A 13,899-nucleotide genomic window follows, 5' to 3' on the forward strand; every position below is an offset into this window, starting at 1 on the left:
GACAACCTGACTGGCCATCATGACAAATTGATGATGGACGTCAATTTATTTACTTATTTATTGATTGACATTTGATGACCGGGAAAGTCTGACTGGGTCAGAAACCTATTTTCAAAGAAGGCACAGGGAGAAACGCTCCAAAAAAATACAAATACAAACATATAATACAGTATACAGATATATAAACAGATTTGTTGACATAATCCAATGATTATATTATCTGAAAGTATGACAGAAAAATGTAGTTTATAATGTTCCAGATTAGCTAGTAGCTAAATCGTACATAAAATTAATATAATGTAGCAATAGGGAAAAAGAGGAAAAGGGAGAGAGCATGATACTTATAATAGTGTGTATAAATAATTAAAGAAGGAAAAGTAGTAGAGGTTAAAATGAAGATAGCAAGGTAGAATAAATTGTAGGAGTATACTAAGTGGGAGAAATAATGTGAAAGGAGCAGGTATAGTTAGAAATGATGTCCATGAGTGCTGGGAAGGAAGGTGGAAAGCTAATAATAGACCGGAATAGAGTGAGAGATAAGAGATAATCAAATAAAAATGAGGGGTGGGGGAGCATCAAGCATCAAGGAATGGCAAATTCCAGAGTTGGCAACCCTAACAGTACTGGAAAATCATCAGGTTTCATGGCATTTGGCGTTTTGGGCTAGGCCATTAATTCAGTATAATTCAAATTTCTTTTCAATACTTTTGTGTACTAAAATCTATTTATAAATAATGCTAGAAAACTGTTTTAATGAATTATATAGATTGACTTAAACTTGTATTGTAATCTCACCAACAACCAGAAATTACACTTATTCACAGGTACAACTCTTGTGGTTTAGCTTTGAAAACATATCTTGTATTTCTTGGTACTCCCAAATCATTCACCTTACAAATTAATCACAGTATATTACTTGTCCTGCCCAAAAACTTTACACCCCATGTCTCTCACTCGAACACCAACATGCACATATTCAATAAATAAACTGCATGTTCTGTAATATTTATACATATTGTTGTGCACACCCATGTTTGAATATATATATATATATATATATATATATATATATATATATATACATATACATATATATATATATATATATATATGTATGTATGTATGTATATATAGGATAGATATATATCCATACCTCAAGAAAACAAAATTTGAAATGGCTAGTGATTGAACATAATTAGCTGATCACCAGCTGATTGAAAATAGAGAAATACAGTTAAACTAATCATTGACCCCTAATTGTTGAATTACCTATTCAGCGAACAACCTAATAATTGAAGAGGACTTGATCAAAAGATTTTACTTGGCCAGCACTACAATTTGATAAACTTTTTTTAGTTTTTTGCAGGAGGGGGCTGCACCCCTCCTGCACCACCACTCCCCCTTCACATTAAATATACCAACTCCGAGATCGCACTGCAGTGAGGTAATGGGTAAATACGGCCAGTCAGCATGTCAATCACGCAACTTTTTTTCAGAATGGACAGGTAAAATCTTTCAATTAATTCCACTTCGATGATTAGGTAGTTCAGTTAGGGTTCGATGATTAAGTGTTTGATAAATTAAGAGTCTGACGATACGATATTGATTCCAAACTTCCTGATCCCAACTGTATCACAATCTTACACACATTTACAAAGATGTTATATGCTATCATCTGATTTTCAATCTCATATACTAGCTTTTCTGGTCAATAAAACAAGCTTTTGATTAATTATGTGTGAACTACACACACACACACACACACACACACACACGTATATATATATATATATATATATATATATATATATATATATATACGTGTGTGTGTGTGTGGATCTAGAACTTTTGATCGAAAGATGAAAAAGTCCGAATCCATTATGGCTGGGCATACTTATGCGAAAGTGCTTTTCACAGAGGAAGCACTTTCGTGCAAGTATGCCTGCTGCGGAGGGCGTACTATGGTGCGGATAAGGGAAAATTCCCTTTTCCCCACTGTAGTGCGATCTCGGAGGGAGAATATTAAAGTAGGGGGATGTGGGGGACACAGGTTGCAGGGGGGCTTGCCACCTGCAAAAATATTAATTTCATGGGGGGGTTTTTGAGTAACACACTTTAACGAAAGCGCTTTTTCGATGAAAGTGCTTAAAGTGCTTTCGTTAAAGTGTGTTCGGTAGGAATGGATTCAGACTTTTGATCTTTCGATCAAAAGTCCTAGATCCATACAGATATATATATATATATATATATATATATATATATATATATATATATATATATATATATATATATATATATATATATATATATATATACATATACACGCGCACACACACACACACACACACACACACACACACACACCACACACACACACACAGACTCATACACACGTGTGTGTATATATATATATATATATATATATATATATATATATATATATATAGTTAGAGTAAGCTCTGTCAGGTGCACATTTCATTAACAGAATTTTCAGGTCTATATTAGAACATCTAAGTTTGAAAACATCGAATGTTCTAATATAGAAACCAAAACAGCGAACGCTGAAAATAGCGAAGCTGCAGAACACTGAATTTTTCCTAGGGAAAGAATTTGTTTGGCCATTTCTGTGGCTTCGCTATTTTCAGCACTATGATGGAAAGTTACGGGTCGGGTTCAGGTAAGTGTGCGATTGTGTTGTTAAGGTAAGGGCGCGAGTTAGGTGAGTTAGAGTTAGGGCGCAGGTGAGGTGGGTGTGCGATAGCGAAAGACTTTAGGGCTAGGGCGGGATAGGTGAGTTAGGGTTAGGACGTGGGTCAGGTGAGTGTGCAATAGTGACGGACCTTAGGGTTAGGGTTTGGGTTAAGGTAAGTGGATAGATAGTAGTGTATGTAGAGTTTGGTGTAGGGTTAGATGTAGGATTTTAAGTGCATGTGTGTGGATTGCTGTTTTTTTTGGTGTGCTTGTGTTATGTGTGTGTTTCTTAGAACAGTGATATTTTTTCCCTGGGAAAAAAATCGCTGTTCTAAGCCTTCGATGGTTTTGCACTTTGAGGTTAGAAGTTAGAACATATGGTGTTCGAACTTCTGCCATTTTGTCGAAGTGATATAGACCCGAATTTTCTGCTCTCTATTTTTATAGAAATGCCCGCTTTTGATATTGAGATTTCAAACATAGGAATATTGACTGTTCCTTTGAAGTTTTGTATGTTCATAGGTTCATAGGTTCATAGTTTCATACTAGGCTATCTGCCCAAGGGCATTTATAAGCCTAGCCCATAGTTATGTGGCTTTTGCCACCCCTTTAGTTTGAATAAAAAACTATGCCTATCATTTCTCTGTGCCTCTGTCAAGCAGTGACACTGAAGTAATCCCTGGGGTATATCTGCGATCTCCCATCTATTGGTCAAGATTCCTCTTGAACAAGGCCAGCGAGGTGCTCTGCCTCACATGTACCGGGATTTTGTTCCACAGCATAGGGAGTCTCTGGGTGATGAATCTGTCCCTCCAGCACGTTCTATTTATAACCGTGTCAAGGTTTAAGTCTCCCGCCCTTGTGGTTCTGAGGGATCTAGATTTTTTGAGGTGAAGCATATTCATCAAATCTGGGTTTGACATGGCCTTATATGTCAGGCACAGGTCACCTCTGAGCAAGCGGTATGAGACTGAATAGAGCTGGAGTTCTTTCAGTCGGGCAGCATAAGACATATTTTTGAGACCCTTTATCCTTTTGGTGAGGAACTTTTGGGGCCTTTCAAGCTGCAGCAGGTGTCTGGTCAGATACATTCCAAGCGGGGCATTGTACTCAATCATAGGTCTAATGAGTGATGAGTACAGGGGACGATGACCTCCCTTGATCTAGATGTGAATCCCTTCATGATCAGGTGGGTGATATAGAAGGTTTTCCTAACTACTTTAGCAACATGAGTGTCAAGCGAAAGGCTACTGTCAACTTGGGTCCCCAGATCCCTGATGACTTTTCTGTGCTCAGTGGATTGCCACCTATATGGTAGCTAGGGGTAACCTTGTTTTTCCCGAAGGATATGACTATGCATTTTTGGCGTTTAACTTCAGGCCATGGCTCTGGCACCAGTTATCCGTTTCTGTGAGGCCCTTCTGGAGGATATCTGTGTCAGATGTGTTTTCGACTATAGCGCCCAGTTTGCAGTCATCTGCAAACTTTGTCAGCCATAACCCTCCTGTGTTTGCTTGTACTTCAGAAAAGTAGATGCCGAACAAGAGTGGACCCAGGACTGAGCCCTGTGGGACACCACTTGTGACAGGCTTTGAGTCTGACATGGCTCCAGCAACTCTGACCCTGTGGGTTCTGTCACTTAGCCAGTTTGCAACCCATCTTGTGATGTATGGGTTTACATTCAAGCTGATGAGTTTTTCGATGATACCTGAGTGGGGTATTGTGTCGAAGGCCTTTGCCAGGTCGAGGTAGACTGTATGGACTGCCTTTCCCTCATCAATGGCCTTGGTGACTGTCTCGAAAAAGTCAACCAAGTTTAAGAGGCAGGATCTGCCTTTGACAAAGCCAAACTGGGTTGGATCCAAAGTCTGCAAGTTCCCTATGTCTTTATTTATGAGTTCCATTATGATCCTCTCCATGGCTTTGCAGATAAGGCTTGTCAAGCTAATGGGGCAGTAATTTCCAGGGTCTGTGGAGGCACCGCCCTTATGAAGTGGGACCACAGTGCGTGCGCCACTCCTTGGAGTGCGTATCCTGAGGTGAGGCTAAGATTAAACAGCTGTCCTAACTGTGGGTTTAATTCCTCATTGAGTTCATGAAGCACACAGCCGGGGACACCATCCGGTCCCATGGATGCTGTTTTTTGCCTTAGTGAGGGCAGTTCTCACCTGGGCGTTGGAGATGTTTGGGGGCTACAATCCTCTGGAATAGATATCTCTCCTTTTGGGGAGAAGTTTGCACTGAACCTGTCAGCCAGTATGTTAGCAATGTGTGTAGGTTCAGTAATTTTCACATCATTTTGAACTAATTCTGAGCATATCTTGGAGTTTCCTCCTAGGTTTCTAACATAGCTAAAGAAGGCCTTATGATTGTCTTTAGAGTCCTTGGCGATTTTTCTCTCAAAATTTGCCTTGGATGATTTTATGAGAGCTCTTAGTTTTTACTTATAATGATCAAAGGTGTCTTACCTTTCAAGGATTTTGCTCTATCTTGTAGTAGCTTCCTCCTTTTGTTGTAGAGCTTGTTTATGGCTGGGGTCCACCAGACTGGACGCTTGCCTTTGGTACAGAGAGTCTTAGTTTTGTTTGGGATTGCCTGATCTATGCAGTCCTGTAGGTGCTGGTAGAAGGCATTTGTAAGTGATTCAGCGGTTTGAGTAATGTTTACCACTGGCTCAGGGGCCTTAAAGGAGACCACACTAGTTTTAGAAGTGTGAAATCGGCTTTGAGAAGTTTTCACTGTGGTCTTTTTTGTTTCAGGTGGGGGCGGGATGAGGACCTCCAGCGAGATTAGTTTATGATCTGATCTCACCAGTGAGGGGTATACTTCCGGTGTTGAACCTTTTGATCCCATGTTCGTGATGATGAGATCAAGTATGTTTTCTCCTCTTGTGGGGATGGTGACTAGTTGTTCCATGGCATTTGAGTTTATGAACACTAGGAATCTTTGGGTTAGAGTGTTTGGGCTTGAGTAGTGTTCCCAGTCTATATTAGGGTAGTTGAAGTCACCTAGTATGATGGTGTTTGGGGATACATTTATCCCCTCCAATGTTTTCAGGAAGGCCATGTGAGGTTCCTGAGTTTGAGAGGGTGGCCTGTAACATGCTACAAATTGCAGAGCAGTCTTGCCTATGGTTAATTGCACCTGGATGGTCTCCGATGCATCGTGCGTTGCCACCAACCTTGAGGTGTGGGTGTCCTTTATGAATATGGACACCCCCCCCTCCTTTCTTGGTGTTGTCCGGATTTTGGGGCGGAGCATGATATGAGGTGAAACCTGTTAGTGCTGGGGTGCTCTCAGGAGCCTTGAACCAGGTTTCTGTCACAGCACAGACATCGATGTTCTCCATATTGAGAAGGGCCTCGAGTGCGTGCATCTTGAGAGTGAGACTTCTGGCATTGAGCAGCATTACCGTTAGTTTTTTCCTTTTTGGTGTTCTAGGGTGGTAGGTTTAGAATTTGAGCCTTGCTTAAAAAAGGCACTATGGGGGTGGCAAGAGCCTTTGCCAATATCCGGAAGCCCAGGGGTGACAGGTGCAAGCCGTCCCTTGCGAAGCAGCGTGGCTTGTCCAGCATGTCATCCCAGGCAGACAGACATTGGATCCCCTTTGAATGACACCAGAATTTAAGCCAATTATTAAAGCTGATCATCTTATCACTGTATTGTGGCATCATTCTAGGTGAAGGTAGGATACTGCTCAAGGTCAGGGTCATACCTGCCTGGGCTACATAATCAGAGAGCTCCTCGATGTCCCTTTTCATGTAGTCCAAGGAGGTACGTCTCAGGTCGTTGACACCAGTGTGGACAATGACTGAGTCATACTTGTACCTGCTGTTGAGAGACCTGAGTGCTTGCGTTATGTGGCGGATTCTAGCGCCCGACAGGCAGCTTACTGTGACCTTCTCCTTACTCAGTCTGGTGAGCGGATCGTCAGTGTGTCTGACTATGGAATCACCAATGACAAATGTGTCTGGCATTTTGTTTGGCCTTAAGGGCTGTGACTGTTTGACACTCTGACTGTGTGGTCTATGTGTTGCATGTGTTGGGTCGTGAGGTGGTAGTTGTTTGGGTGTCTGCTTTGGTGGCCTCTGCTGTTTTGGTAAATTTTTGATCAGAGCCTCCGAGTATGTCTTTGTGTGAGTATGTGTATGATTTGAAGTTGTGATGGTACCATGTGTGACTGGGTATGTATTGTGTGTGGTTACCTTCTCCTCCTGTCTGGTCTTGCCAGTCCTATGTTGAGAGAGCTCAGCCTCCAGTTTGGCCGTATAGTTGCATCTCTCGCATGTATTTGTGTTTTGTGGGAGAAGGAGAGGATTATCTGTGTACATGAGGCAATTGTAACATTGCCTCAATATTCCCAGGTTCACCAGTTGAGCTGGAGAGGACACTAGCAACTGATCCCTCGACATACTAGAAGTAGTAGATAAAGAGACTATCAAAGGACTCCGGGGGAAGTGGGTTTTAGGCTGGTGGGGTACTATCTATAATAAGAGTGCTTTATCAAGGTGCAAGTACTGTAGGAGTAAGTGCTAGGCTTTACAGATAGAGAATAGTCTACTTGGGAATCAAGTAGAGATGAACTTTTCAGTTATAGGATATGCTGGTTAGATCAGCAGTACAGCTCGAGGAAGGTAGTTCTAAGGAAAAATTTGAAGAGTGGAATTTAGATGGCCCGAATAGTTTAACCTTGTTTAACCGCCGCTGCTCTTGTGTGCAACAGTGGCAACTCCGCACTAACACGCATTTAGCGTGTTTTATAGCAGGGGGCTGAAGGGAGCTAGGAATTGGCCCAAAACGACCAATGGACTACTAGTTTCTGGCTGAAACTTCACCAAATCGGACAAAAAGGCCGCTCAGTGCTTCCCACTCCCACTGGTAAGCAAAGAAACTTCCCTCCTTCCTAATAAGGCAATGGATCAGTAACAGGAACTAAAAACAAAGCCCAGGGATCAGCAACTCTGAAACTGGACTACTCTAGTTCAGTAAGGCGGGAAAACAAGAGATTTTTTTGTTTTATTACAGAGATAAAGAAAAAAAACAGACAGTAAATGCTATAAATGCTGTAAATCGGCTAGCACACTTTAGTGTGTAGCCTACAGAAACAATTTGCAACAATTAGTAACTTAAAGTGCAATAAACAGTGTAAAATGCAGAAATCACTTAAAGTAGCAGTAAAACAGGCGAAATGCAGTCGCTAGCTTAATAACAGTGGGAAAGCCACAAAAAATACTTATATCTGGTAGAAAGTCACTCTTTTAGCTCTCTGCTGCTTGAATCACTCTGCAGGCCACCACGAGGATCTGTGCTGAGTTGGTACAAGCTGGAAAATGCGTGTTTAGCGTGTTTTATAGCAGGGGCTGAAAGGAGCTAGGAATTGGCCCAAAACGACCAATGGACTACTAGTTTCTGGCTGAAACTTCACCAATTCGGACAAAAAGGCTGCTCAGTGCTTCCTACTCCCACTGGTAAGCAAAGAAACTTCCCTCCTTCCTAATAAGGCAATGGATCAGTAACAGGAACTAAAAACAAAGCCCAGGGATCAGCAACTCTGAAACTGGACTACTCTAGTTCAGTAAGGTGGGAAAACAAGAGATTTTTTTTTTTTTTTTACAGAGACAAGGAAAAAAACAGACAGTAAATGCTATTCAGTAAAAACTGTGAGAAAGACTCAGCCAAGCTAAAGCCTTCACTGTTTATACTTTAAACCTCTTGTAGGTGGAGACCCATGCGATATATGGCTTAACTCACCCTGTGGAATCCCATCCCCCTCCCCTCCCCCAGCCAAAAAAAAAAAAAAAGAAAAAAAAGAAAAAAAAAATTTTGGATTTTCATTCAGACTGCCTCCACGCAGCAGAAAAAAGAACCGGGTACCCAGCCACCTGTGCTGTAGGGATACCTGCGACATCTGTCGGTCAACTACTGCACAAGAACAGGAAGCTCCAAACTGCTTCCCTTGCAGTCAGGGCCAATGAAGAGTGAGCTGAGAGCTGGATTATGAGGTTTGGGAGGGAACTCTCAGTGGCCAGCAGTTGTATTCTTCCAGAAGGTGTTAAAACCCAACCAAGGTAATTCTGTTACTGTTGTTGACTGAAATGTGTGATTGATTTAAAAAAAAAAAAAAACACAGTTCTGTTAAGTGCTAGCTGATGAAGGAAGATTATTATTACCAATGTTTTGTAATCTGTCATAAATATAATTCAAAAAAATGGAACAGCTATTCAAAAACAGAAGAGAGCTTCAAGACAGGAATTAATTTGACTAAGCAAGTAAGTTAACAATAGATGTGCTGTAAATATAACAGAAGCATAAGTAATTTACAAGCAGCCACAGAGTTTGTAGCTGCAAGTTAGCATAATAGTCAATATTTTTTAAATGTTTTTAATTTGGTCCCTTCTGGTGAAGTGGTATTTTATTATTGTCACAGAGTCATTATATATATATATATATATATATATATATATATATATATATATATATATATATATATATATATATTATATATATATATTATATATATATATATATTATATATATATATATATATTATATATATATATATATATTATATATATATATAAATATATGAATAAATAATGCTGAAATAACTAGACTAATAATCCACAAAGTGCACTAAAAAAAACAAAAACAAAACAAAACAAAACAAAAAAAAACAAAAACACTGCACACAAAAACACTAACACAACACACTAAACATCACAACATAAACAAAACACAACACATACACACAACTCACACACACACAGACACAGCCCCCATAGCATGTATAGGGCCCCCCCCCCCACCCCCTACTTATATACACCCCTACCCTACTATATACTAACACAAACACAACACAACTCACACAACACACACACACATCACACACACCACACCACAACTCCTCTCTCAAAAACCCTTACAAACAAAACACTTACCTGACATAACACCTACACCTAAACACGCACCGCAACAACAAAACACAAAAACACAAATTACATACAAACATACTTCCTCTTCATAAATTTGACATATTTTTTTACATATCGTCAAATTATTGATTATATTGTTTTAGATATGAAGTATCAGCAGTATTCAGTATACGATTATGAACAAAAAAAAAAAATTATATATATATTTAGGATAGGGATAAAATATAATATATATATGTATTATATCCATTGTATGTGCAATCACACATTCACAAAGTTTTTTTTATAATACAAACACAAATATGTATATAGAATTGTCAGACCCCATATAGACAAAATAATATAAATTTAAAAAAGCAAGCCACCTGGGGTCCACCAATTAAAATTAAATCTTCAGATTTCATACAATATTAGAATAAAACAAGTCTTTAATGCAACTATTAGTAGGAAGTTATAAAGCATTTTTGTGCTACTATATGTGATTTATATATGTGAAAGACTCCTTAAAGGAGGGCATACCATTGTTTCAGCTAAATGACTTTTGAATGCCCATGATCTTTTTTACTTTTTAAATCATATAGGTATATTCACGCCAATAAAGCCAAACCCTACTAGCTGCAGCTATGCCATATTTTGGACTTTTTGTGACCTCAGCAGCATATCATAAGTGGAATGGTTTGGCTATACTTCAGAAAACAGGACTTAAAACGATGCCTTATGCCCATAAATATTAAGGTGCCTGCAAAATATCCTAAGCAATATTAAAAGACAAGGATAAATAGTTACATAGACAGGTTGTATTGTCAGGGTCACAAAGAAGTCACTGTAATTCTACTTCTGTGTTACGGAACTGTGTGTAGCTATCCAGTATTAGTTTAAACTGATTTCAACAAAATCAGTATTCAGATAAACAGGCTTTCAACCATTTGCATTCAGTTGTTTGGAATTCAACCAAATGGAATGGTCTCTCTCTCTCTCTCTCTCTCTCTCTCTCTTACACACACACACACAATCATTTTTTGTCATCCCTTCTATGTGAAGTGGCCTATACCGCAGAATTTGGTATTCTGACTTACGATTGCACCACTTTTTGCCCACAGTTAGTTTATTTTCATTGGCTGTCATATTGATGAAAATCTTGGAAGGATATTATATGTGATGGCATTTTAAGATGGTGGTCAGGATTATCTGTACTGGAGTTTGCAGTAGAGTAGAAGCACTGTGTAGCGAAGAAGTACAACTTTAATGAGCTCTGTTATTCTGGTAGCAAGTTTCATATTTTTCTTGTATATCAAATTAATAGTTTGCTGTCATAACCTTCAGGCAGCATGCTGCTGATAAAATGTCCAGTCTTTCATTTGCCTGTCTTGGGCTACTATAGCTAGTCTACCTTCAACTGGTTGTATCCAGCATTTCCACTTCTACTTTCCATTGTAAGAATATTTTCACTGTTAAAATAAGTATTCCTAATTTGGTATTGCACCTGAATTCCTAGCTGATATTAAACAGCAGTGAACTGAAATTTGAATTTACTCTGCTTTTTTCACAGCCCTCAACAAGACCACATTATGTTTTGTTTTTTTAGTCTGTTAATCTTATTATCACAGATCATGCAAGGAGAAACAATGCAATATTCTCATTTAATAATGCAATTCAGTGAAGAATATAATATCCAGTCAGACAATATATGCATACAAATCATGCCATTCTGTATACAGTGAAAAGTACATCAGTATTCATTGTACTTCTTTTTTTAACACTTTTATTGAATTATCACTTAAGACATAGGCAAACACACATTTATATAAAAGAAAACAAACCATGTTATGTTCACAGTTACAAACGTTATACGTAACATATATTATTTTATACAGTCATCATCAATCCAATGTTACATAAATTGATTAGTTCCTGCCTTTCCTTAAACCTCACTTCTCCTCCAAAACATTTTGCATGTATTGTTCCCACAATTTCCATTTTTATGTGTAATTTGCTCCTACCTGTTTTAAAAGATCCAACTTCCAGTTCTTTTTATCTCTGTTACACTATTCAGTACTTCAACTTTGATTTCCATTTTCTAGTAACATGCTTTGAGCTTCTTAGTTGAAACTGTTAGTAAGTATTCCACAGTTTGTGTATTTGTTAAAACTGAAAGAGGTAGTGTTCCATATTTTGGAGATGGAAGGTTGAAAGCTGTCTGACAGTGATTTTTATATTTTCATTTACATTTAGCCATACTTCTGTAATTGCCTTACATTTAAAAAAAAACATGAAAATAGTCCAAATTGACCATCTAACACCTCCAGCATTTGTCATGCTTATCCCATCCTCTGTCAGTTAGTCATGGGGAAGTGCTGCCATGGATTATGAACGTATAAGACACTACAGAAGTGATTATGTATGAGTTGTCGAATCCACTTATCTATGGAAATATCTATGCCTATAAAATTAGGCCACTTAATGTATAAACATTCATTAGCATTTAGAGTTCCCATCCATTAACCTACAGAAAGGTTATTCCTCATCTTCCCCCAGCCCTTTACATCCACCATTGTACCCCCTCTTACTTCCAGAATGTTGCTATCTCTTACCACTCTACTCCTCCTCATCTTTTTCATTTTCCTGTGTTTTATCTACCTACTTGATCTATTCCCTTTTATATGGATCTTACTATACTCCCTTCATTTCCCCCCTTTCCTCCCTTCTCTTCATGTGGGCTGTACTTATTTACTGTATGTCTTGATTACTGCCTTTAGTAATCTCTATACTTCTTTTTAATTCGCATGCAACTAATATGTTGACAACTCCTTATATGAAATTGCATTAATTCATTTGAAAGCTGCCACATAGGTTGAAAGACGACTTTATGGTACTGTGGTACCCATACTATTTGTTATACTGTAGTTCTAATCTGTTTTTAGAGAATATCTATACCTTTTTAAATATTAATAGATCTTTTCTCATTGGGCCTTTGCTTAAAACAGGCATTAGAATAGTCAGACTATTCCGGTTAACAAAGGAAAGAAAGTGTGTATATAACATTCTATGTCAGAGACGTCATCTTATGCTCTGAAAGGAAATCTGATGCCATAACAATATACTTTTTGTAGCAGTTGTTAGCCTTTAAGAGTCCAGAACATTCTGACAGTGGAAAATGTATTTGTAATAGTTGTTTGCAGTATGACAAGTGCATGCCTCTAATATGGAAATCCTCTATGGAAGTGACTGAATTCAGTTGTCAGTCACATAAAAAGGGATGGCACTGCACCAGGGCACACAGAGGCATGTGTTACCCCCACCCCCACACACACTTGAAGCCATATGTGCTGCAGTCCCTGACATAGAAAAAAAAATTAAAATAAAAAAAAAAATGTTCTCTCTCTGTCTTTCACTCTCTCTCTTTTAAAATGCACAAAACTCTCCTCATGAGTCAGCCAGGTTCACTTGGCTGGAAATCTCTGTTCTTGGTTGCCCTGTTTTCAAATGTAGACCAAAGAGAACAGACAGCAGGGTGGCAGAAAGAACTATTCATGCAAAACATACTTTGTGCTTTAAGCAGAAGTACAGGATTTTAATGTGGTTGATTTTTTAGAAGTGGTAACATGCAATCCTTTTACAATGAGTAATATGCTTTTCATCTGAAACAATCATGTTTAATCTGAGAACATTCATTTTAGGGAATCTGAAGCTACTATTGTGTGTAAGTATGTTTATGCTTATCAGTGGCTATCAGATGCCTTCCTGAGGCCTCAGAAATGAAATAGAATGCATTGCCTTCCCGAGACCTCAAAAACAAAATCTTCAGGTATATTCAACTAAAAATTTTTAGGTAAACCTAACTGAAAATTTTAGTCAGATGCGGGGAGAGGGGGGGGCACCCACGAAAGCTGTCTTGTAAAATAACTTGCTCAAAGTCACAGAGTAAGCAGATGGAGATAGGTAGCTAGCTCATCTATTGCCTGGTGCCACTCCCTACTTTGGCACACCTCAAGTTGAGGAAAAAGGTCATTGCTCCATTCCACCCAGTGATCCTAACGTCACATGCAAACGGGTCCAATTTTTGTGCACACCTCAAAGTCTTAGTTGAGCAAAAAAAAAAAAAAGGTCCCTTCTTCAATCTGGTGCTCCTTACTTGTTTCTGAGGACACCAGGTCTGCCATCAACTAAGAGCAAATATGAATAATAGGTTCACAGGCGTATACTAGGCTAACAACTACTGGGGCCTTTATAACCATAGCCATGCAACCTAAAACAATCCTACGAGTTATTGTGCCTT

The sequence above is a fragment of the Protopterus annectens genome, chromosome 16.part0 (assembly GCF_019279795.1).
Source record: "Protopterus annectens isolate FY-2018-M chromosome 16.part0, PAN1.0, whole genome shotgun sequence".
Classification (NCBI taxonomy): domain Eukaryota; kingdom Metazoa; phylum Chordata; order Ceratodontiformes; family Protopteridae; genus Protopterus; species Protopterus annectens.